Below are 26,149 nucleotides of genomic sequence, written 5' to 3' on the forward strand. Positions count from 1 at the left end.
CAAATACTCAATATGTGCATGTGGCTTTTACTTTATAGGCTTGTAACCCAGGAGAGGCATGTCTGATAGTTATTAGATTTTTAGAGTCCCATCAAAGAAAGGTATGTCTTGTTGCAGCTGGTAAGTTCTCATGAATTGGCCAATGTTCTGCTAAGTACCTTCACTTTGATAAACATATTCTACAAAGAAGTAATGCAGTTCAAATGTCATTCAAATGTCATATATTCAATACTTGTAGATATCTTGGAGCTTACAGAGTGCTGCTGTATTCTTTTGAGAGTAGCTGGACACATCTAGTCAGCATGTGGGCGCAAGTATGCAGATCACGTAAGTGCAGATATGTGATCGCCTGCTTAATTTGGGATTCCTGATGTGGTCTCCCCAGTCTGAGAATACCAGCCCCCACCTGTTGGTTTTGTCTTGGCTGGGTATCAAAATTTGGGGGGACCGCTCATTGTTTTTTAAAATTATGTATTTAAATAATTTTTAAAAAGTCGATCAGAGTCCCTCATAATTTAATACAAAGCCAAGATAATGCCACAGCTGGGAGCTGCAGTCTGTAGCCATCTGCTTTATCTGTGCTGGGTATCAATATATGGGGGATCTTGCAATATTTTATTTAATTTATTTATATTTACACCACTATAGGGATGCAGACAGCATGTGAGTCCAACCAATCATAGATGCTGCCACAGAGGGTGAAGGTGCGGACTGACTGCAACCAATCACAGATGTTGACACAGAGGGTGGGGGTGCGGTCTAACTGCAACCAGTCACAGATGCTGTGACTGACAGTGGGCAGTGGAAGCAGTGTTTATGCATGAGAGTCAATGATCAGGTGCAGAAGCAGTGTTAAAGCCGCGGGGAAGGTCGATAAGTATAACTGTCCTGCTTTATTCTTTATTTTCTTATTTTTCAGCCCCCCTAGCTCTAATTATCACCGTTTTACTACACATCAGTTCGGGTCCCTTAGACTTATATGGGGTTCAGCATCCAGGGTCAAGTTTGGCTACCGAACCCAATTTTTTTTAGTCCTTGCTGGTTCGAATATCCACGGGTTGGCTCATCACTATTAGTAACTCAGTTCAAAGCAAGGTAAGTGGTTGATGACAATCAATCCATACATGGAGTTCTCCCTGCAAAAATACTTTACAGTGAAAACTACACATGGTGGATGCACATGACATCATCATCATGGCAAGAATGAAGTTTAATTATGATCATCAGTCCGGTAAAATAGTATTGTAAGTGCATTTCAAATTTGTTAATATTGCAGATCGAACTTAAATGGTAAAAATATTCTCATAATACAAAAGTAAAACATTGTAGTGACATTAGTAAAACACTTCACAGGCTGCGATTCAATCACAATCACTTAGTGGCCACATATAACAAACATCTCTCAGCAGAGTACTGCGAAGTAGTGTTCTTTAGATAGTCATCTCACACTACCCAACTTGGTTTTGTTGCGCCAAAAGGCAAGCTGACAGTATGTATCATTTATAGCCAGATGTGCAAAATTTAACATATAACATGTTCCATTTTGGTAAATTGGGCCTAGTTTTGATCTTTCTGATCTAGTTTTATGTTGTCCCAATTTAGGATAGTGTAGGTGTATTCTCACAAAGTGTAAACTTGTTTTTTTATCCATGTTTTCTGCATGTGTTCACATTAAAACTTGAATTAGTAATCTGCTCAATTTATTTTGTTTTAATGCAATTTTAGAGGAATTTTCCTGTTCTTCATATATTTGTAGTGAAAATTTGACAAAGTATTTTAAAGCAGAAATGCTGCAAAACTGGTTCTCTGTTGAAAACATGTGATCATCTATCTTTTTGGATCCCTGTAGAGCGGTCGAGGTGCAGCCGCTGGGACATGCACCAATTAGAAGAATAAGGCACTTTTATCCCCCAATAAAATGGAGTAGTAGTGCGCATGCTCAACTGTCTGTCCATCTTTCTCTAGTGCTGCTGGAAAAAGTAGAGTTGTGTACTCGGTAGTCTTTGGGCAAGTGTATTTCTACTTTTTAACAGAAATATGCAAATTGGGTAATTTCTGTCTCTCCATAGCAGTCTATGGCGAATAAAATCATGTAAAATATGTACAGTTCTGCATAGTATTTATCCCACATTGGGCATGAGCTTTGATTAAATCACATTCATTCAGCTTAAATTATTAAACATAGCAGATTTTCCACACAAAAATGCAGATTCTTACCTATGTGGGAACGTGGCCTAATAATATATCTGCCCTAGTGTATTCATAGTGTGTAGCGGGGGCACAGAGGTGTCAATTTAATAATACCATCTTAAATTTGGAAAGATAAGCCACTTTTTCTGTCAATTGAGGTGCAAAATGTGTCTGTAAGGCTTGAAACGCATCAAGTTTTTTAACCTTCTCTATGGATTTGTCCACTGGATTTTAAAGAAAACCTGTCAGGTCCAATATGCACACAGGACCATGAGCAGTTCTAGGTGCATATTGCTAATCCCTGACTAACCGTCCCTGTATACACTAGCATATATAAAGAGATCTTTAGAAAAAGTATTTCTAAAGATCCCATATCATATGCTAATGACGCCAGGTGCTAATCGCCAGGGTGTTAGTTCCTTTGGCTAGTCGGCCCCCTTAGCATGTTAGTATGCTCTGTGGGCTTGCTAATATGCTAATGAATGCACAGCATCAGAGGATGATCTCACTCACCTCTCCTCTGCCATAGCTTCCGACTGCTGGCTTTTGGCTCAGTGTGCATGACCCCGGACTTTCTGTCATGCACACTATGAAGCCGAGTGTACGCATCCTGACTTCAAACTCATATAGTGCACATGACCAAATGGCACCAGAGATGTGAGAGCGACCTTTCTCTGAAGCTGCACATTCATTAGCAAGTTAGCATGCCCACACGGGTGTACTGAAATGCTTAGGGGGCCGACTAGCCAAGGGAACTAATGCCCTTGCGACTAGTCCCTGACCTAATTAGCATATTATATGGGATCTTTAGAAATATGTTTTCTAAATATCTCATTTTGTATGCTACTAGATGCTGGACAGTTTCAATATGCACCGAGAACTGCTTGTGCTTCTGGGTGAATATTGCACTTGACAGGTTCCCTTTAAATGATGTTTAAGAAGAATTTAGAACAAAATTCTACCACCTAAACATATGTGCCGCAATTACTTCTGCCTTAAAAAGAATCTTTCAGCAGGTTTTTGCTATGTAAGCTGAAGACAGCATGCTGCAAGAGTTAAAAAAGAGAATTCATGGATGCTTGTCATGTCAAGGTATGATCTGTTGTTTATTTGCTATCTTTGTTTAGACACCAGGACTTCTCTTTGCTTGGACTACAATGTCACACGCAGAGCAGTTTGACAGATCCCCTCCTCTTATTGACACCTCACTGTCAATACTCAATCTCTATTGAGAGCCTGGTGTGGGCGTGGAAGCTCTCGCAGCTCTGCTACTTTGCTAAATATAAAAGCTTAGATTGTGCCAGAATGGCTGCAGCCAGTAATCTAAGTGATACATTGTTGGATTCTGAATCTCTTTGTCTACATCACACTGCTCTCAGATGAGGTAGCAAAAATCTGCTGACAGATTCCCTTTAATAAATAGGGCATGTTCTGGTGCAGTTTGATTTGTAAATCTGCTCCATTATATGTATATACATATAAAACAGTATCCTTAAAACTTTTAATGTTCCACTTTTATTTTTGTTACTAACATTTTTTAAAGTCCAAATAGATAAAGTAATTTCTATCCAAGGAAGTATCATTGGTAAACAGATATTGTTTGGAATAACGATAAGACAAATACAATATTACAAAATGTGTGTCTATAGAAGTCAAGCCCGATCATTCCATAACCTTCACTGCATGAGCAAAGTAAGTCTCTAAAGGCTGCGGGCGACTTTTACCCTGGACTAGGTTTTTTGTCAGATCAATGACAAGTCACGTTAACAGCAGTATTTAATTCTATCAATATGTGACCAATTGTGTTAGATTGTTTGTTCATTGATTTTGCTTAGTGCCAGAGTTTGAGCTTTTAAAATGTAACTGTTTTCCCCTGAGTCACATTGCACAATGACAAATGGGGAGTGTCTGCATAACTGATGCACTCAGACACGCTAAGATCACCAGAACTGGTATCTAACACCTTTCTGCTAATTGCTGACTTTATCTGTCAAGGGGTGCATTTGTTTTTTTTTTATTTAGCTACCAGAACCATTCTGCCTGGAATACACCTGAAAAAGAACACCATAAACATGGAAAATAATGCATATATCCACAGCAATGTCAAAACAACTTGCTGTGCATGTGTGACGCCCCTGGACTATCAGGTCATCACAGGGTACTGCACAAGCTGCCCTTCCGTGCAGTTTCCGCCACCCTCTTGGTTCTGGGTCCCTACTTAAGTGGTGTTGCCTCTATCAGCAAAATCAAAATCATAGAGACACCCTGCACCACACCCACCTGACACACCAGTGGACAGCTTGAGTAAAACAGAGTCGCCCACTTGGGGGGTCAGGGAGGGGAGGTGAGGTGTGTAGAGAGTCGAGTTGAGTCTTAGAGAGGAGAGGAGTTGGAAGTAGCCCTCGAGCTGAGAGGAGCTCAGAGGAAGTTGGGAGTGGTGGCTCCCGAGGTAACTGCCTAGGTTGCAGACGGTGGTCTGGGCATAGAAGAGTCGGACCCCCGGTCGCAGGGTATTGTGGCAAGGGGCCTGGAACTGTCGAGGAGGACAGCCAGCAGACGAGCACTATCACCGGTCCAGGACAGAAGGCACGACGGCGTACACGAACCCTAGGTTGGGGAGTAGCTTCAGGCAACCTGACAATTCACCTGAGGAGAACGGAGCCTTCACGATCCGTTACCACCCACTTCAGAATTGGGGCACTAGCGCAATGAGGGGGATAGGACTTTCCAACCAAAACAGTCTAGAAAATCCCAAGCATGAGCCCTGAGAGCAAGCTACCGGGCCATCAAGTTGAAGTCTAAACTAAGTGCCAGGAGGCAGGTCACGGATCACCAGGCAGCACCACTTGGGGACGGGACCCAGACGAGCTCCCCTCAGCGGCAGCGGTACCCAGAGACTTGGTTTACCCAGTTGTCAGTGTCTGCTTATGGACTGAGTGAGTATGAGAGTGACCCCTTCTTCCCCACGGCACCCCCTCACCGAGTCCCGGGGCATCCAACACCTTGCTGCCCTGTTCCATCATCCCCGGGTACTCCCAACAGCAGTGGTGGAACTTCTAATTACCACACACCACGGGTGGTATCACAAACTTTAACTCCCTTGTAAATATCCCCCCTTTTCATTCGAGTGGCCGCATGACACCGGGTCCGGAGACCCTCGAGCCACAGCGAACCCGGATCTGAGCAGCCCGGCTGCTTCCACGGGGGTGGTACACATGCATTTTTCAGGCTTTGAAAGCTGTAAAGCTGGTAAAAGAACTGACCTGACTAATCTAGTGGTCTTCAGTTGGCAGCCATCACTATCTCATGTATAAACTTTCAAAAAATACATGTGATAAAGCTTAGTAAAAACACCGAAAACATCTAAAACACACTGTGCTCATACCCTTTCCCTGCACAATGATTTCATCTTATAGGGAAACAGCTGTTTCACCTACCAAACTGTGAGGCTAGTACATTCGGGCACACGGTCTTGCATGTGAAATTGCAACAGTTCATGCTCAGCGAAAGCAAAAGTAAAGGGTGTTTAAGTTCTAAGTGCCCAGCATGATGTGTTGGAAACAATTGTGGAGGCCACTACATACATTGGATGGTCATCTGGTCTTGCCGGAATTGGTGGGTTTGGCAAACTTTAAAGGAATATTTATGATGAGGGTCTTTAGAAATCCATTAATTAAAATAGAACAACATGCATGAAACAAGCTAGCTATCAGACTGTTGCTTCTAGATCTTCTGCACGTATAACACATTAAAGGGAATCTGGCAGCAAGTTTTTGCTATGTAATCTGAAGCCAGCATGCTGCAAGGGTTAAAACATAGAATTCATGGATTCCTGTCTTGTCAAGGTCCAATTTGTTGTTTATTTATTTATTTATTAGAAATACGTTTTCTAAAGATCTCCTTTATCTATGCTACTAGATGCTGGACAGTTAGGCAGGGATTAGCAATATGCACCCAGAACTGCTTGTGGTTCTGGGTGCATATTGCACCTAACAGGTTACCTTTAAATGATGTTTAAGAAGAATTTAAAAAAATTCTACCACCTAATCAGATGTGCCATAATTCCTCCAATTCTGCCTTTAAAGGAATCTTTCAGCAGGTTTTTACTATGTGAGCTGACGACACCCTGCTGCAAGGGTTAACAAAGAGAATTCATGGATGCCTGTCAAGTCAAGGTATGATCTGTTGTTTATTTGCTATGTTTGCTCAAACAGCAGGACTTCTCATTGCTTGCACTACAATGTCACTCGCGGGGCAATCCGGCACACCCTCTCCTCTGATTGACACTGCACTGTCAATGCTCAATCTCAAAAGAGAGCCTGCTCTCCTACATGGCTAAATCTAAAAATTCTGATTGTGTCAGAACAGCTGCACCCATTAATCTAAGTGATACATGAATGGATTCAGGATTTCTTTTTGCCTACATCATGCTGCTCTCAGATGAGGTAGCAAAAACCTACTGACAGATTCCCTTTAACAGCTCTTCAAGTTCAATGTAATATCATCTGGAGCACATGCCTGGACAATCCCTTTAAATATTATCTATTAGTTTTGGAATCTTCCTTTATTTAATTAAAATTGTATTTCTTTAAAATTCATGAAGACTACCATTGCTTTACAGAAAAATTCTGCTCTACAATGTAAATATTCTAACCTCGCGTGAGTATAAAAGGAACTACCATAACATTTCTTGTATAGTAAAGTGTAAACAAAATGATAGATGTTCCTCTTTTCATGGGTTAAAAATTCCAGGTCATGGTATTGATTGTGTGAAGATGCCGTAAGCTTTTTAGTCCTTTCCAGTGCTCAGCTTATCAATTTACTTGCAAATGGTTCCCTAAAGTATTAACCCAGGTTAATTATTCGTCAAATATGATTATGCAGTGGTAATGTAAAAAATCGGAAGTGCGGGATGGAATTTTTCACTCCAGCAGTTTGGCTATTGCGGCAGCTGCTGGAATTGCTGGAGTAATTACTAGGCCATTCCAGCTGGTGGATCTGTATTTTGGTTCAGAAAGAGGATGAGAAAAAATATGAAATGGAAAAAAAGTTAGAGAAGCGGGAATATAAGCTTTGCCAATCGACGTAAGGAGAGATTTCACAGCTGCCACTGGTGATAAATGAGAAAGTGAGGGCCAGCGTCTAATCAATACATGTAAATGCTCCTCATCATTACAGCTTTTTTATACACACTTCTCAATTAGCCTTTCCTCCCACTGGTAAGGAGCATTGTCACGCTTTCTGGACTGTGAAAGTGGCTGCGCTCTCGGCTCACCTGCAAGTGTATCGCTCCTCACTACTAGAGCTGCCGAAAGCTCTGCTTGGCAGCAGGTGGCAGGGAAAGTGTGAATTTCCTGCTTAATGAAATCCTCAGCCCTGCCATGTAATTAAATACCTGGTTAGTTTCATATATTGCTGTATAGTTTGTTAATAATAATAAATAGCTAGAAAAATAGGTTTCCTTCTTCAGGATTTCTGAGTATATACAGACAAGCAAAATGAGATCTAAATATACACGATTATACAAGATAGAGGACAGTGCTAAAACATGTGTAATAATATGTTGTAGCTCTTGGGGTGCAGAACAGGGTACATATTTATACAGTACATGGACATCTTTGTATATAATGGCTCTACATATTAATCTAACGTGAACTTCTAGTGAAACATTTCCATCAGTTGCTGGATCAGATCTTCTGTCTTCAGTGCTTGGCCTGGATGAGATCTTCATCAGTGCTAGGCGTAGATCAGATCTTCATCAGTGCTTGGCCTGGATGAAATCTTCATCAGCGCTTGGCCTAGATCAGATTGTCATCAGTGCTTGGCCTGGATCAGATCTTCATCAGTGCTTGGCCTGGATCAGATCTTCATCAGTGCTTGGCCTAGATCAGATCGTCATCAGTGCTTGGCTTGGATCAGATCTTCATCAGCGCTTGGCCTAGATCAGATCTTCATCAGCGCTTGGCCTAGATCAGATCTTCATCAGTCCTTGGCCTGGATCAGATCTTCATCAGTGCTAGGCCTAGATCAGATCGTCATCAGTGCTTGGCTTGGATGAGATATTCATCAGTGCTAGGCGTAGATCAGATCTTCATCAGCGCTTGGCCTGGATCAGATCTTCATCAGTGCTAGGCCTAGATCAGATTGTCATCAGTGCTTGCCTTGGATCAGATCTTCATCAGTGCTTGGCTTGGATCAGATCTTCATCAGTACTTGGCTTGGATCAGATCTTCATGAGTGCTTGGCCTGGATGAGATCTTCATAAGTGCTTGGCCTAGATCAGATTGCCATCAGTGCTTGGCCTGGATCAGATCTTCATCAGTGCTTTGCCTGGATTAGATCTTTAAGCGTGCTTGGCCTGTGCATCAATTTTTGCCATCACCGTTTCATGTGTTTTTCTTATATGCAAAAATGCTAAATTCCAAGCTTTTTTTACTAATTAAACAGAAAAAGCAGACAACACTCACATAAAACATGGATAGGCCCAAAGACTGTAAAACCCTGTTTCCCCCAAAATAAGACATACCCAGAAAAAAAGCCCAAGCAGATTTTTTCATCATTTTCAGAGTATGCTTAAAATATAAGCCCTACTCAAAAATAAGTCCTAGTTGCGGGCATCTTACTAAAAATATCCTGAAGTAAGTCTTGGGCAGGCTTTTCGGGATACATAACTTTTATTGGTGTACGTTGCCTCGTTGTAAACCCTGCAAGTTTAAAGTCACATGGCGGCTAGTTAATGGAATGAATACTTACCCTCTTCCCCCTCATAATTCCACCCAGCCCCTTCCAGTGTCAGTGATTGGAACCTGAATTAATGAAATCATGAATATTCACCCCTTCCCCAACCACCCTTCTGTCGATGTCAGTGATGGGAACTTATGTTAATGAAATAAGGAATATTCACACCCTTCCCTGCCCACCCCTCCGTACCAGGTGTCAGTGATTCACTCAGGCTGTCATATTACTGAGCAAGGATTGCAGAGCAATGCTGACACTAAGCGGCGGCTCTCCTCACCTGAGCATGACAACTGCATAGAAATACACGTTGATATGCTTAGGTCATAAGAAGAGTGAATCACTGATGCCATACACAGGAGTGGGCAGGGGAAGGGTGGAAATATTAATTTGTTTAATAATACAAGTTACAATCATTGATACTGGCAGAGGAGTGGACTGGAGTGAATAGTCCTTTTTTTTATTAACCGTTGTTTTTTACAGTTAGAGCAGTTAGACTGTAGAATGCCCTACCACAAGAGGTATTAATGGCAGATACTATAACAACTTTTAAAAAAGGGCTAGATCAGGGGCGTAACTACCGCGGTCGCAGCGGTCACCATTGCAACCGGGCCCGGGAGGTTAGGGGCCCGGCGGCCACCCAGCAGATCAGCAGCCAGATCCTTTCAGTGAAAGAGGAGCTGCGCTGTTCTGCCGCAGACCACGCGGCCGCTATATGACCCGCTTCCGCCGCCGACACCGGGCCCCCCTGCCTGGTGTCAGCGGCTACGGCGGCTCCCCGTCACCGCATACAGTAATGAGGAAGCATAGCGCGGCTGGTGCCGCACTATGCATCATCATTCTCCCCCTGTGCATGCGCGGTGACGTCACTCCCGTGCGACTGCTGTGCTGAGTGCAGGCACAGAGCGCAGGACGGGAGGGCGTCGACCGGAGCACCAGGAGAACGATGGGAGGGGGAGGATGAGCAGCAGTGAGGACAGAGCAGCGGTGGAAGGAAGAGAGAGGGTGAGTACTTGTTTTTTTTATTATAAATTAGTAAGTACATGGTGGGCAGAGGCTTGGGAAGGCTGCATTATACATGGAGGCCTGGAAAGGCTGCATTATTATACATGGAGGCCTGGAGAGGCTGCATTATATACATGTAGGCCTGGGGAGGCTGCTATGTTATACATGGAGGCCTGGAGAGGCTGCATTATTATACATGGAGGCCTGGAGAGGCTGCATTATATACATGTAGGCCTGGGGAGGCTGCTATGTTATACATGGAGGCCTGGATAGGCTGCATTATTATACATGGAGGCCTGGAGACGATGCATTATTATTCATGGAGGCCTGGAGAGGCTGCATTATACATGGAGGGCTGGGGAGGCTACATTATTATACATGGAGGCCTGGGGAGGCTGCATTATTATAAATGGAGGCCTGGAGAGGCTGCATTATACATGGATGCCTGGAGAGACTGCATTATACATGGAGTCCTGGGGAGGCTTCATTATACATGGAGGCCTGGGGAGGCTGCTATATTGTACATGGAGGCCTGGGGAGGCTGGCTGTATTATTATACATGGAGGCCTGGGGAAGCTGGATGCATTATTATAGATGGTGGTCTGGGGAGGCTGTCTTCATTATTATACATGGAGGGCTGAAGAGGCTGGCTGCTACATTATACATGGAGGCCGGGGGAGGCTGGCTGCATTATTATATATGGAAGGCTGGGTGCATTATAATATATGGAGGACTATGTGGTGCAGTATAATATATGGAGGATTATGTGGTGCAGTATTATATATGGAGGACTATGTGGTGCAGTATTATATATTGAGTACTATGGGGTGAATTATAATACATGGAGAACTATGGGAAATGCATTATAATACATGGAGGACTATGGAAGTGCATTCTAATATATGAAGGGTTACAGTATGTGGGACCCTTTATACTATTTGGAAGGCTATGTGGGTCCATTATTGTATTTGGAAAACTATATACAAGGGGGGACAAAGATACAATCAGGGGATGGAAACGTTTTATGCTGAGGGAAAAAGGCTTTTTCCCTCAGCACCCAACTTTCCGATGCTCTGCTATACATCTTCTCTCAGCACCCAGCTTTCCCATGCTCTGCTATACATCTTCTCTCAGCACCCAGCTTTCCCATGCTCTGATATGGGAAAGCTGGGTGCTGAGGAAAAGATGTATAGGAGAGCATGGGGAAGCTCGGTGCAGAGGACAAGATGGATATCAGAACATAGGAAAGCTGGGTGCTGATAGAGGGATTTCAGATCATGGGAAATCTGAGTGTTGTGGGTAAGAGCCAAGTGTTAGCATCATTATCCTGTACCCCAAGTGTCAATGTCATTATCCCGTACCCCAAGTGTCGGTGTATGTGGAGGGGGGGACCTGGGCTGAACTTTGCACCGGGGCCCATCAAACTCTAGTTACGCCATTGGGTTGGATGATTTCCTCAGTACACACAACATTGTCGGTTATAAATGACTTAATGACAAAATGTATAATTGGTGGAGGAAGATTGAACTAGATGGACCTAGGTCTTTTTTCAACCTATGTAACTATGTAACATAAGTTCCAATCACTGACGCCGGCAGAGGGGTGGGCAGGGAAGGGGTGAATATTCATTTTTAATTAACGGGTGACACAATTATTGAAACCAATACAAAATATGAGACATCCCTAAAAATAAGCCCAAACCCTATAGCATCTTTTGGAGCCAATAGTAATATGACACTGTCTCATTTTTAACGAAACAATGTAGTAATGAAAATCTTGTATTTTTTTACATATGAAAAAAAACTAATTTTTGAATTGGGCCTAATGGGTCTTTTATATATTAATGTTTTTTGGTACAATTGTTACCCATTTGTTCCATTTTTAGGATAGATTACAGACCCTTTTTAAACAATATGTTTTTCCACATTGTTTTTTTGGAGGACCGACTGTCCACAAAAAAAGGAGACATGTCCTTGATTCATGTTGCAAATCAAACTCACAATGGAAATCACCAGCCACGAGCAAAAAAAATGGATGCCACCATGCCACCATGAGCAATCTGTATTTTACTTGTTAATGGGTAAGAAAAGCTAAAAAAGTTTTTTAATTACATCAGAAAAACAGATGCAATAAGGATTGTAAAAAACCAACAGCATCCAAAAATGTGTCAGCACACTGAAATGACATGGACTGTTTTTCACCTATGACTGCAAAAAGTGATATGTGAAACATTACTTAGCGCTCATTTAGATACGTACACGTAACGTCGTATTTAGGCGGGTATGCTGAATGTCTTGTTTGAAAAAGCATTCAGCAAATGTGAATAAGAAATGAACATACTGTATGCACTACAATGAAAAACAACTTGCTGTGTGAATGTTTTAGTCTTTTTAGTCTGTAGGCCCTGTGCGCACACTGCATTTTTGCTACGTTTTTGCTGCAGAAATTTCTTGAGAAAATGGTTGTAACCTTTCTGCAGACATTCCCCAGCAAAACCTATGGAAAAAAAATATCTGTCCGCACACTGCGTTTTCTTCACAAGAACATTCTTTCTGCAGAATTTCTTGAGAAAAAGAATAAGCATGTCACTTCTTTTCTGCAGGTACCTGCGTTTTTTGCCATAGATAATGGTAAAAAAAACAAAGGGACCAACCTGTGGAAAAAACGCACCAAAAACGCATCAAAAACGCACAAAAACGTGGACAAAAGACATGCGTTTTTCGGTGCGTTATTGGTGCCTTTTTTAACACAAGTGCGCTGATCTTTCAGACCCTCAAGAAATTTCTTGAGAAAAATCCTTTATCTAGTGCGCACAGGGCCTTAGTTATCTTTTAACCATTTCACCTTTGTAAAGAAGACATAAAGCTGTTAAAAGAAGGGACCATTCCATTCTTGAGATGACCTCCTCTTGAAGCCACGTACTAGCTGATACATATAAGCCAAAAATAAGTTCAGCAAAAAAGCTTAATGTGACCAAAAAGAAGACGCTCCTGGAGAAACATCACTGGCATCTTCCTGAAGCACTGTGGTGTAGCAAAACTCGATGTGTATGCCGGTATCTACAAGATGTCATGTGCACATACTGTTACACATAAATGTGCTGTCCATGTATGCCACAGACCCATTACAGTCAGCGCACAAAGCCAATATTCCACAAGAGCCAATGGTTTAGGTCAAAACTAAATTGCAGCAAGCAAAAGCCTCTGGCCCATGAGACTCTATACACCAAAAGACAAGATGTGGATTTCCAAATGTCAGGACAAGTAAAGCTGCCATACTGCGGAGCTGTGTACACTTTCTTTCTTTGCTTACTCTTGTCTTGTGAAAATACATATACATAATGAACATATTGCACTGACATATATAGCTATACAAGTGCATTATGGTAATAATAATACTTAGATTAAAAATGCCTCTGATAGGACTAAAACAAACAGAAAATGTAGGAATATAGTTAATAGAATAAACATTAAATGGTATATAAAACATGTAACTGTAACACTGTAAAATCATATGCAATAAGTTGAAAACATATAAGAGGCAATTCATTAAAGTGTTTTTGCCAGAAAACTGGTCTAAAAAATCACTTAGAACATTCCAGTTTCCAGCACCTCTTTCCAAAATGCGCTGAGCTACAGAACAGCTGTGGTGAGGCATTTCTTATGCTAAAAATGTTAATCTAGTTATTGGCTAGAGTTAGACTAGGGTCATAAGACCATAGATTCTGCCAAGACAATCGAATCGATTATGTTAATGACCCGCAGATCAAACTGTGTCATCTTAGTGAGATCCCATTCTCTCAGATGAGACAACTGGAGCACACTGTGATGAGAAGGCAAATAACAACATTTCTCCATCTTCTCCATTGGGAGATTCCACAGACATCGGGCTGCACTCAGATGTCACTGACTGTAGTCAGATTTTGCCATGATAAAGCATGAGATAGCACTTGTCCAATTAATACAGCGGTGTAAAAGAACCCTAACATTTCTGCCCAAAAATGATCCCTCTTAAGGCCCCGTTACATGCAATGACGTATAACGATATATCGCTGGGGTCACGGATTCCGTGACGCACATCCGGCGTCGTTAACGACAACGTTGTGTGTAATAGCTCCGAGCAAGTGTTAAAGATCAAAAATACTCACCTTATCGCTAATCGTTAACACGTTGTTCATTTTCAAAATATCGTTGATGGTGCTGGATGCAAGATGTTTGTCGTTCCTGAGGCAGCACACATTGCTACGTGTGACACCGCAGGAACAAGGAACATCAGCTTATCTGCATCCTCCGGCAACGAGGTGGGCGTCACTTTCCTGCGGCTGCTCTCCGCCTTTCCGCTTCTATTAGAAAGGAGGCGGTTCGCCGGCCACAGTGATGTCGCTAGGCAGGTAAGTCTGTGTGACGGGTCCTAACGATGTTGTGCGCCATGGGCAACGATTTGCCCGTGACGCACAACCAACGGGGGCGGGTGCTTTCACCAGCGACATCGCTAGCAATATCGCTGCATGTAAAGCCCCCTTTACTCTTAGTTATCTGTTATCAGGCAGGCCGTTTGGTACACAACACTGACTGAAACTGCTGTCGCTATCAGAGGTAACATCATCCTGCTGTGATTAAGGCATATGACATGCCATATATTCAATAACGCCCTCCACTTTCTTTCCAATAATAAACTTGCCAGAAGTAAAGGAGGTCAATTGTGACCTGCACTTGGTAGTATTACTGCCCGGATGGCTGGTGTCAGTGGAAGTGGTAGTGCTTCGGATGCTGCTAGTAACTCCCAAATTCATAACTGTCATATTGTGGGTTTTTTCTTTTACACTACCCTATCTATTACCAATGCCAATTTTTTTTTCAACCTACATTTTGAACTACACTGTAATTAACATTTTAAAAACATTTTAGCTCCCCTGTTGTGCTCCATAAATTCATTTTTCATATCTATATTGCATTCTTATGTCGATTTCTTATCCATAAGCCATCCTTTTGTCTATTTTGTAAATGTTTGTGGAATACAGTTTTCATATGAACATTTCAATAAATACAAATGAGGACAAGTCAACAGTTCTAAAGTCACCAGTTTTTCCGCTTATTTTTTTCCTGCAGCTCCCTTGAATATACATTTTATAGTTTTTATTTTTAAATCTGCGGTATAGTTTTAAAGATGGTCCTTAGCAAGAAGGCATTGCTCCCAGGGTAATAATGTAAAGCAGTCTAAAGACCCCTTCCCAGAGAATCCATTGATCCATGCCCCTTTAGCCCCCATAGTAAATAGTGGAAATTAGCAGTAAATAAAATATATCTGGAAGCATATTAAGAAAAATTCAGGGGAGCTTCAGGAATAATATAAATGCATAAATTGGCCTTTATTGAACTAGTGACGGTTACTCATTAAATGTCCAAATTTTGGGAATGTAAACAATAACTCCTCCCATCACAAACAAAAAAATTGCACAAGAAAAGTGAAAACACAGTACTGTTGATTGTGACAAACAAATATAGGGTTAAGGCTGGAGTGACACTTGCGTGTGGCACACGCAAGGATCGCATTGCATCACCCCAACTGGCCGCCGACTCCCCTGACATGAGCATGTCAGCTGGATAGAAATACATTAAGCGGACACGCTCCTGTCAGGAGAGCCACCAGCCGGTCGGGGCGCTGCAATGAGATCCTCGTGCAATTCTCACACAAGTGTCACTCCAGTCTAACACTCATTTTAAATGATATTTCAAAAATATTGTGCTGCATTGTTGCTGCTTTTTAGTGCACTTAAAAGGAGACAAAAAAGTGTAATAGTAATTCAATTGCACCAGGGCAGATACATCATCACTGATCAATCACACTGAGTCTGGACCTTCTGTTTGCACCTTAACTATCTCTATTTCCTCTCAACCATCCTTATCTCTTAATTGAATCTCTGTATTATCTGCATCTTCTTTACTGCTGCAGTTAGGGGTACTTCTCACATAGCGAGATCGCTACTGAGTCACGGTTTTTGTGACATACCAGTGACCTCATTAGCGATCTCGCTGTGTGTGACACTGAGCAGCGATCTGGCCCCTGCTGTGAGATCGCTGCTCGTTACACACTGCTCTGGTTCATTTTTTGGACATTGCTCTCCCACTGTGAAGCACACATCGCTGTGTTTGACAGCGAGAGAGCAACAATCTGAATGTGCAGGGAGCAGGGAGGCGGCTTCTGGCAGCCTGCGGTAAGCTGTAACCAAGGTAAATATCGGGTAACCAAGCAAAGGGCTTTGTTTGGTTACCCGATATTTACCTTGGTTACTAGCATTCGCCGCTCTCATGCTGCCAGTGCTGGCTCCCTGCTCCCTGCACACGTAGCCAGAGTACACATCGGGTAAATAAGCAAAGCGGTTTGCTTCTTAACCCGATGTGTACTCTGGCTAGGAGTGCAGGGGCCAGCGCTAAGCGGTGTGCGCTGGTAACCAAGGTAAATATCGGGTAACCAAGCAAAGTGCTTTGCTTGGTTACCCGATATTTACCTTAGTTACCAAATGCAGCGTAGCTTCCACGCGTTGCTGGGGGCTGGTCACTGGTCGCTGGTGAGATCTGCCTGATTGACAGCTCACCAGAGACCATGTAGCGAAGCACCAGCGATCCTGACCAGGTCAGATCGCTGGTGGGATCGCTGGAGCGTCGCTAAAGTGTGACGGTACCCTTACACAACATACTACTGCCTGGACTATTTGCACAGTGTTTTAAGGCTCTCTCTTCCTTATTTGCAGCACTGAGAACTCTGAGATTTGTTCCATTATTCCAAATCACTCTAATATGGCTGCTGAATTCTCTGCCTCGACTTTTATACAGGCTATTATAGTTCATCTTGATTGGCTGAACTATACCATGTGATGTAATAGTTGCAAGACATTATGATTAAGCTTGCACGGTTGCACCTGAGGTCATGTCAGCTTTCTAAAGCAATCTTCTGTAATATGTAAAATGGTGATGGCCATTTTTTGCCAATTTGGAAAATCGAATAGCAAATTTTAAAAATTTGACAACACCTGAGAAGTTCACAAAATTTTACACATTTTTTCACATTAACTTTATATGTTCCTCTTTATATAGGGTCCTTTACATTATATAAAGCTAATTAAGACTTTTGTTGTGTGTTATTCATTTCTAATATTGTTTTTAAATGACAAATACTAAAAAAAAGATGATACCTTAAAAACAGTCTAAATTATTTTCCCTATACATTTTAGTAAGGCATTTATTTCCCCACCAAATTATTACTTTAGAAATCAGTTTTATCTTGGAAGCTTTTACAATAACCAGATGCCATAGCAAACATTCAAAGGAAGGCATTACATGGCAACTGATGCTTAGTGAGGGCAACCACAGCAGGCATGACACAATCAATACCCATTCATCTACCTCCACTGGGAAGAACAGAATTACAGAATACTGTATGATTTTTGCTTGGATAGAGAATTCTGTCTAACATGTGGAGAATAAAGTCTGAGCTGCTCATACGGCACATTGGTATATACAGCCTAGCGCTTACTCCCATACTGTCAATGCTTGATGGTTAGAAGACTCTAAGAACATAATGTGCCTCAGAGAATCTAAATATTTCAATTTCTGCCAATTATTTCCTTGCCCCTGTGCCTCATCAGTATGACAGATCATAATGCCCACAACAACCTCTTTCCTGTGGTTCCCATATGTGTCCTTTGACCCAAGGCTTTTACCATGCAAAGGCAAGTCCAGGTTTATCTTTGTGATTTTTTAAGACATAATTGTTATAGCCTCCAGAAAAGCCGGGCAGGACACTGATTATCTTAAACATATTTTCTGATGCATTTTAATGATTTGACCAAGTTCCCTATTGGGTCTTGTCCACAGGCGAGATAATCTTGTGTTACCTTATAAAAGATAAATCTGTCATTCTGGTATTTATTTTACATTTATTTTGACATTGTTCTTTTGATAAATAAAGGTTTTGTTGTATTTTCCAGTTTATAAAATGTATTTATCGTTATATTTAAATGTTATCCCATGGAAATCTTAAATTCAGAATAGTATGCTTTGGGAAGTTTTTTGGCAATAATAATTTTAAAGGAAATTGATTTGAAATGTGTCAAATGTAAAACGTATTAATATGGACAGTCTTTCTGTGAACAAACAAAGTGATTAGGCTGTATAAGGAAAATATCTAACTGAATACTGAGCTTTACCAGCACTGCAAACTTAATTTGCAATTGATTATGAGGGAAAGGCCACAAGCTGTAACTAAACGAACAACTTGAGATGTGACCATAAAAGTGAGTTGATGGCTGAAAAATAATTTTGCCTACGAATCACATCTTAGTCTATATTGTGTGTTACAGCTATTAAAAATTGCCATATATGTTCAACAACATCTTGTAGAGGATGAACGTTCCAAGTCAGAACACGACATCTTGCAGAGGATGAACGTTCCATGTCAGAGCACGACATCTTGTAGAGGATGAACGTTCCATGTCAGAACATGACATCTTGTAGATGATGAACGTTCCATGTCAGAACATGACACCTTGTAGAGCATAAATGTTCCATGTCAGAACACGACATCTTGTAGAGGATGAACCTTCCATGTCAGAACACAACATCTTGTAGAGGATGAACGTTCCATGTCAGAACACAACATCTTGTAGAGGATGAGCGTTCCATGTCTGAACATGGCACCTTGTAGAGCATGAATGTTCCATGTCAGACCATGACATCTTGTAGAGGATGAACTTTCCATATGGGAACACGACATCTTGTAGAGATTGAACGTTCCATGTGGGAACACAACATCTGGTAGAGCAGGGGTGGGGAACCTTTTTACTGCCGGGGGCCATTTGGAATGTTCTACTAACCTTTGGGGGCCGCACAACATTATCAACTTGAAGAATAACCCTGCTATATTTGGTCAAACGATTAATTAGCTCACCTTTATTTTGGAGGCAGGCGCTGCTTCTCTTTGGTGCGGCTGTGATGTTCGCTGATATTGATCATCTTGTTTCTCACAGCTGCTTTTCCAGGTTTGTCTCGGTCTGGAGATGTTGGGGGCATATACATCACAGGAGGGGCTGGGGCATATACATCACAGGAGGGGCTGGGGCGCATAAATTACAGGAGGCACTGTGAGTACATATCACAGAAGGGGCTGGGGCGCATAAATTACAGGTGACACTGGGAGTACACATCACAGGAGGCGCTGAGGCATATACATCACAGCAGGGGCTGGGGCGCATAACTTACAGGAGACACTGGGAGTACACATCACAGGAGGGGCTGGGGCGCATAACTTACAGGAGACACTGGGAGTACATATCACAGGAGGGGCTGGGGCGCATAAATTACAGGAGACACTGGGAGTACATATCACAGGAGGGGCTGGGGCGCATAACTTACAGGAGACACTGGGAGTACACATCACAGGAGGGGCTGGGGCGCATAACTTACAGGAGACACTGGGAGTACACATCACAAGAGGGGCTGGGGCATATACATCACAGGGGGGGCTGGGGAGTATACATTACAGGAGGGGCTGGGGCGCACACATCAGTAGGGGGGCATGGACAGCCCTGGCGGTGGCACAGACATGAGTGGGGACAAGGATAGCACTAGGTGGCAGCACGGACTGCACTAAGTGGCAGCACGGACTGCACTAGGTGGCAGCATGGACAGCATTAGGTGGTGCGGACAGCACTGGGGGGCATAGACATCACCCAGGGGATACAGACAGCACTAGTGGGGCATGGACAACAGTGGGGGGGTTACACAGTGCTGAGGAGGCACACAGCACTAGGGGGTACAAAGCATTAGGGGGTACACACTGCATTAGGGGGTACACACTGTACTAGGGGGTACAGAGCACTGGGGTACACACTGCATTAGGGGGTACACACTGCATTAGGGGGGTACACACTGCATTAGGGGGTACACAGTGTACTAGGGGGTACACAGCACTGGGGAGCACACACAGCATTAGGGGGTACACACAGCATTAGGGGTACACACTGTACTAGGAGGTACACAGCACTGGGGGGAACACAGCATTAGGGGGTACACACAGCATTAGGTGGTACACAGTTCTAGGGGTACACACAGCATTAGGAAGTACACAGCACTGAGCGGGGGGGCAGCGATGGGTTGAGTACTCACAGTGAGGGGGAGGGGGAGTCACACACACAGCACAGGTCCGGGATGCTGGAAAATCTGCTGCAGCTCTTGGGTGACTTTATCACAGCGTGCTGTTTACCCCGCCCACCAGAGCACACTAGCACAGGCCGGGGTTAAGCCTAGAATGTATGGGCTGCAGTCAGGTCCTGGAAGTCAGGATCTGGAGAGAGCCCGTACATTCTAGCATCTACCCTGAGGGCATCAGGCAGTGGGATTTAAAGGGCCAGCAGCCGGGAAAAGCGCTGCTGCCACCAGAGCACAACGTTCCCCGGGAATGTGCCCGGGGGACGAATAAAAAGTCGTTACGGGCCGTATACGGCCCGCGGGCCAGAGGTTCCCCATCCCTGTGGTAGAGGATGAACAATCCATGTCGGAACATGACACCTTGTACAACATGAATGTTCCATGTCAGACCATGACATCTTGTAGAGAATGCATGTTCCACGTCAGAACAAGACATCTGGTAGAGGAAGAATGTTCCATGTCAGAACACGACATCTTGTAGAGGATGAACTTTCCATGTGGGAACACGACATCCAGTAGAGGATAAACATTCCATGTCGGAACACGACATTTGTAGAGATTGAACTTTCCATGTGGGAACACTGCATCTTATAGAAGATGAATATGTCGGAACACAAGATCTTGTAGCGGACGAACGTCCCACATGGGAATGTTCTTTAACGGGACTATTATTCATGGAAAAGATCTTTTGTCCAACTATCAAGTGAACAACTTTTAAACACGTCAATCTGCGTAACATGAGTCATTGTTTCTTTGTAAAATTTCACCCAGTGAACGTTTGTTAATATTGAGATGATTTATTTTCACCAACTTTACTCTCATGTCTATGGACACATAACCAGGTGTAAAATTTAATAAGATAAGAAATTAAATTCAGTCAAGTGAATAGTATCATAGAATGAGTAGAAATAAGCGGACTTGTTGAAGTTTGATTTGGTGGGTTCATCTGGACCTTAGATAAAGGTCTGTTATGGACCTGAACTTGACTTAAACCCCACTTGAAGTCGATGATTGGGCAGTTTGCCTCTGTTTCCGCATACATCCAGACATAAACAGAGCACTTGTGGGGGAGGAATGGTGGGGGTTTTTTTGTACACAAACATTGTTTTTACCGCCATTGAGAGCTATTCAGACAGTGCAAGTGGCTTGCATTGGCCTGAGCACTGAGTGTACCCGAGCACAGCGATGCTTAATCGAGTGGTTAGCATACATAAAGCACCAGAACGCCAAACTCAAAGACTGATTCTTTTAAAAAGTCCTTATTCGGTACACACCCCAAAGTTTACAGTTCAGGTTTGCTCTTCTCTAACAATTTGTATGTATCGCCCAGTACTATGGGGTACTCGGTCCCAGGCGGTGTATTGCTGAGGAGATGTCCCTGGGTGGCCGTTGCCCGGTTCCATGACCCTGGGGATGCTTTTTTTAAAAGGGGTATATTTACAGGGGAGATTAGGTAAACGTTTATATTGTGACGCCACTTGCGGGTTGCGGCATTTAGTGGAGCCGCTGCTGCACAGTTATCACTACTGGGGCTGGTGTTAGTGGCAGCCTGGGTGTTGGGCCCTCCGCAAGTAGGGCCAGGCCCCAGAGGATAGATGATGTTGATGGGCGCAGAAAGAAGGTAGGCCACACAAAGGGGTCGAAGTGTAACTGGTTCCTTTACTCACAGTAAGGTGGAAACTGGTCACTCGAGGAAGGCTGGTCTTGACTGCTGGTCCCCTTAGTCCCAGTGCCAGTGTAGTGACCTGGTGGCTTCTTTCCCCTGCACCTGTCCCTGGTTGGTGGGTCCCCATGGCTTGGAGCATCTGGGGGTCCCCTCCTGGTAGTCTCTCAACTTTAGTCCATATGACGGTAGCGTGAACCCTGTGGGGTCAATTTCTCTGGTCCGGATCCCCGGTTCTCCCATTGCTACGGTGTCCCGACTTCAAGGTCAGTGAGGTCCTAGATGGTCCCCTCACTGTGCAGATTTTATCAGGTCTGCCTAGAGCGTTTGCCTGACCTAGGATTCTGTACCCCGTTAGTGCTATGGTTCCGGAAGTACTCCACCATACTCCACCGGCAATCACACACCTGGGCATTCAGGCCACCGTCACACTTCTGTCAGTGCTTCCACTCGCTCTCACTGTCACTGGCTAACTGACTGACTCTCCACTGTCTGCCCCCTCACACCTGGGCATCTAGTGGACTGGATCGGCTCCACCCCTAGGTGGCCATCCATTGGGTTCAACCCTAGCATGTCACCAGTCTTTGGGGAAATAGGGGAAAAACAGGGACTAACTGGAATATTTTATTGTTACTGGCACTGGTCGTCTGCGTCCCTGGGGGTAGGCCCTGCATCCTGATGAGGATGCAGTAACTTGTAGCTCCCTGATGGCTTCAGGGGCACTACATTCCCTCTTGGTTAATTACAGCACGTCCTCGGGCTGCAAAGTGACACAGGTTAAAGGGTGCGTTACACGCTGCGACATCGCTAGCAATTGCTAGCGATGTCGAGCACGATAGCACCCACCCCCGTCGTATGTGCGACATCTGGTGATCGCTGCCATAGCAAACATTATCGCTACGGCAGCGTCACACGCACATACCTTGTCAGCGACGACGCTGTGACCGCCAAACAATCCCTCCTTCAAGGGATTCAGGATTCGGCATCACAACGATGTCACCGCAACATAACTAAGCGGCTGGCCAATAGAAGCGGAGGGGCGGAGATGAGCGGGATGTAATATCCCGCCCACCTCCTTCCTTCCACATTGCCGGTGGACGCAGGTAAGGAGATGTTTGTTGTTCCTGCGGTGTCACACACAGCGATGTGTGCTGCAGCAGGAACAACAAACAACATCGTACCTGCAGCAGCTACGATATTAAGGAAAGGAGCGACGTGTCAACGATCACCGTTTTTGGACGATTTTGCAATCGTTGATCGTCGCTCCTTTGTTTCACATGCTGCGATGTCACTACCGGCGCCGGATGTGTGTTACTAACAACGTGACCCCGGCGATATATCGGTAGCGATGTCGCAGCGTGTAAAGTACCCTTAACACTTTTCATGCATATTTCAAACATTAACATTCTTCCCGCACAGGGGAGGCATTGTATTAAACGTTGCAAACTGAAGTACCTTTCCCATCACCCACCACCCAAAGGTCCTGGTCTAAAAACCCCTAGGAGGAAGGTCGCCGGTTTCCATTGTGACCAGGTCTTGGCCACCTCTGCCGCAGACCCTTCCTGCGACTATTTCCTCTCCTTGGTGGCAGGGTTATTAAATGTCCTTTGGTAAGGTTGTACTCTGGTATAGGCACAACTGGTGCAACTATTTACAGGTAAAAGTCTTTACTGCTGCGAGTCCTGCAGTATTGGTTCAAGTTTATCAATATTGTGCAAACTGGTTAAATAAACATTTTTAAACTGAAACAATAAAACAACAAACATCTAGTAGCTTAGCAGGTGACAGCTACCAGGGAGTTGGAAAGGGGCAATCTGGGTCGACTGGCCTCCTGGGATCAGCACTCACAATCTGGGTCCCCTGGTCCCATGCACCTCTACTGCCTCCTGGTGGCAGCTGGAGAGCTGGTGCTGTAGTAGGAGCGGGGGCTGTTTTTTCTGCAGCGACCTCCGCTGGACACATCTCCACATCAAGGGTGTACCAGCCCTGCTCTCCATAGTGACAGGTGTAGGTAAACAGGTCACCTGGGTGGAGATCACGGTCGGGGTGTCCTTTGGGGAGATGGCGGTCTTACATCCCGGCAGGAGACAAAGACTCATTCCTTTAAGCCGGGCTCTGCAATAAAACCCCATCCCCTTTTTAGGTTGAAGCGCTCCACCACCCCCTGGTACAGCAGTCCTCGTGCCCGGTAGCTGGCACGCCACAGGCGCTGTTTCTCCTGGAGGTCCCTGGCCTCCGCCTGCACCAGCTGGGCCTCCTGCTGCTCCCGCTCCTGGCCAACTTGATGATGATGGCCTGGTATGCCCCACGGGTGTCCTCCTTGACACAGGCCTGCTCCCAGGTGATGACCGCTGCTCCCCCACTACCCGGTTCAGGGTAACTCACTGTCGGATCCCCGACAGCGGCTGGGCACAGTACCTGAGGGCAGTCGTCAGCAGTAGCGGCAGCCTCCTCTACGGCTCCTGATGACGATGCGGCCTGGTTTGCCATCGCCGAGTTCGGAGGTGGTGCAGCTTGGTCCTTCTCAACGGGATAAAGTAATACATACCTGCGTACTTTCTGCAGGTATTTCCGCAGGTTCTATTGGTGCAGTATTTCTGTGGAATTGTTGAGGTAAATCTGCGAAAACAGTGTGGATTTCATGCGGAATTCCTGCGGATTTCCCATCCTGTATCTCCATAGCGGAAAGGTAGGAATTCCGCATATAATTCCGCATGAATAATTGACATGCTGTTACATGCGGCTGCAGGAAATCCGCAGCATTTTCCGCAGACGCAAAAAACGCAGCATTGATACAGTACTCCTCAAATCCCATAGGATAACATGGGGAGTGTCTGTACTTGCGTAAACTCACGGATTTATCTGGAAAATCTGGAAAATCCGCGGTTTTTCCACAGCAAAATCTGCAGTTACTTTCTCTCGTGGACACATGGCCTTAATGTTTCTGCCTTCTATGCTATAGATCCTTGATAAGACCAAGTAGAAGATAAGTCAAATAATGAAACATATGCAGCCATCTGTCGAGCACAGTCAGATCAGATGCCTGGAAGTGGGCCCTTCCCTTAAGCGGGCTTTACACGCTACGAGATCGCTACAGCTACAGAGGGTCACGGATTTTTTGACACACATCCGGCCGCTGTAGCACTCTCGTTGTGTGTGACTCCTAGGAGCGATTTTGGATTGTTGCAAAAACGTCCAAAATCGCTCCTCATTGACATGGCGGTCCATTCTCAAATATCGCTGCTGTCGCATGGGCGAAGTTGATCCTCGTCCCTGCGGCAGCACACATCGCTCCGTGTGACGCCGCAGGAACGAGGAACCTCTCCTTACCTGCCACACGCCAGCAATGAGGAAGGAAGAAGGTGGGCGGGATGTTCGTCCCGCTCATCTCCGCCCCTCCGCTTTGATTGGCCAGCCGCTTAGTGATGTCGTGGTGACGTCGCTGTGATGCCGAACGTCCCTCCCCATGGAGGGAGGGATTGTGCGGCAGTCACAGCGACGACGACGACCAGGTAAGTGCGTGTGACGCTGCTGTAGCAATAATGTTCGCTGCAGCAGCGATCACCAAATATCGGCATAACGATAGGGGCGGGTGCTATCCCGCTCGCCATCGCTAGCATCGGCTAGTGATGTCGCAGCGTGTAATGCCTGCTTTAATGTAACATTTTGTTGGAGAAGTGAGATGATGAAACACACACAGTATAGAGGAAAACTGTGATTGCTTTGAGACAGATACACATGTTATATGTCTTTCACTTTGTTATGGTGAACTTGGTATAAAACAGAACTTTGCTATAGGAAGGGATAACCCTTACCTCCCTGCCTACTGTTCATTTGTCTTCTCCTTCCACTGTGTTATTTCCTTGCTCCTCATGCATGTGTAGTGTCCCTTGTTGGCCTTTGTCAACCATGTCCTCAAGGTGGAGTTTGAGTGCCTGAAAGAGTCACTAAGTGATCCTTACTATGACATCTACATAAAGTTTAGCTCCAGTCTGTATCAGGAACTGCCTTTGGACACGCCATGTGGCGCGAGTGAGGGAAATATATAGAGGTACCAAGAGCCCTATGTGCAGTTGTGTCGGAACTTCTTAATGTGCCAGCTGATGCTGTTTCTGTTGCTTCATCTGTAAGTAATGTTAGGCCTAGTATTTTATGATCTATGGTTCGGTCTACTCGATTTAAAAAAGGGGGACACATTTATAAATAATGAGCATTGTATTCTACAAGAATGTATTAGGGTATGTGCGCACGTTGCTTTTTACCTGCTTTTTACCTGCTTTTTTGCTGCTTTTTCTTCTGCGCTGTTTAATGCCAAAATGGATGTGTTCTTCTATTCAAGCAAAGTCTATGG

General features: G+C 44.4%; 1 protein-coding gene across 4 annotated transcripts in view; it reads right to left on the bottom strand.

Moving 5' to 3' along the window:
- POU6F2 (POU class 6 homeobox 2) overlaps window positions 1-26,149 on the bottom strand; it is a 722,749-nt gene that overhangs the window by 543,542 nt on the left and 153,058 nt on the right. The window lies entirely within an intron of this gene.

Source organism: Anomaloglossus baeobatrachus, chromosome 6 (genome assembly GCF_048569485.1).
Source record: "Anomaloglossus baeobatrachus isolate aAnoBae1 chromosome 6, aAnoBae1.hap1, whole genome shotgun sequence".
Classification (NCBI taxonomy): Eukaryota; Metazoa; Chordata; class Amphibia; order Anura; family Aromobatidae; genus Anomaloglossus; species Anomaloglossus baeobatrachus.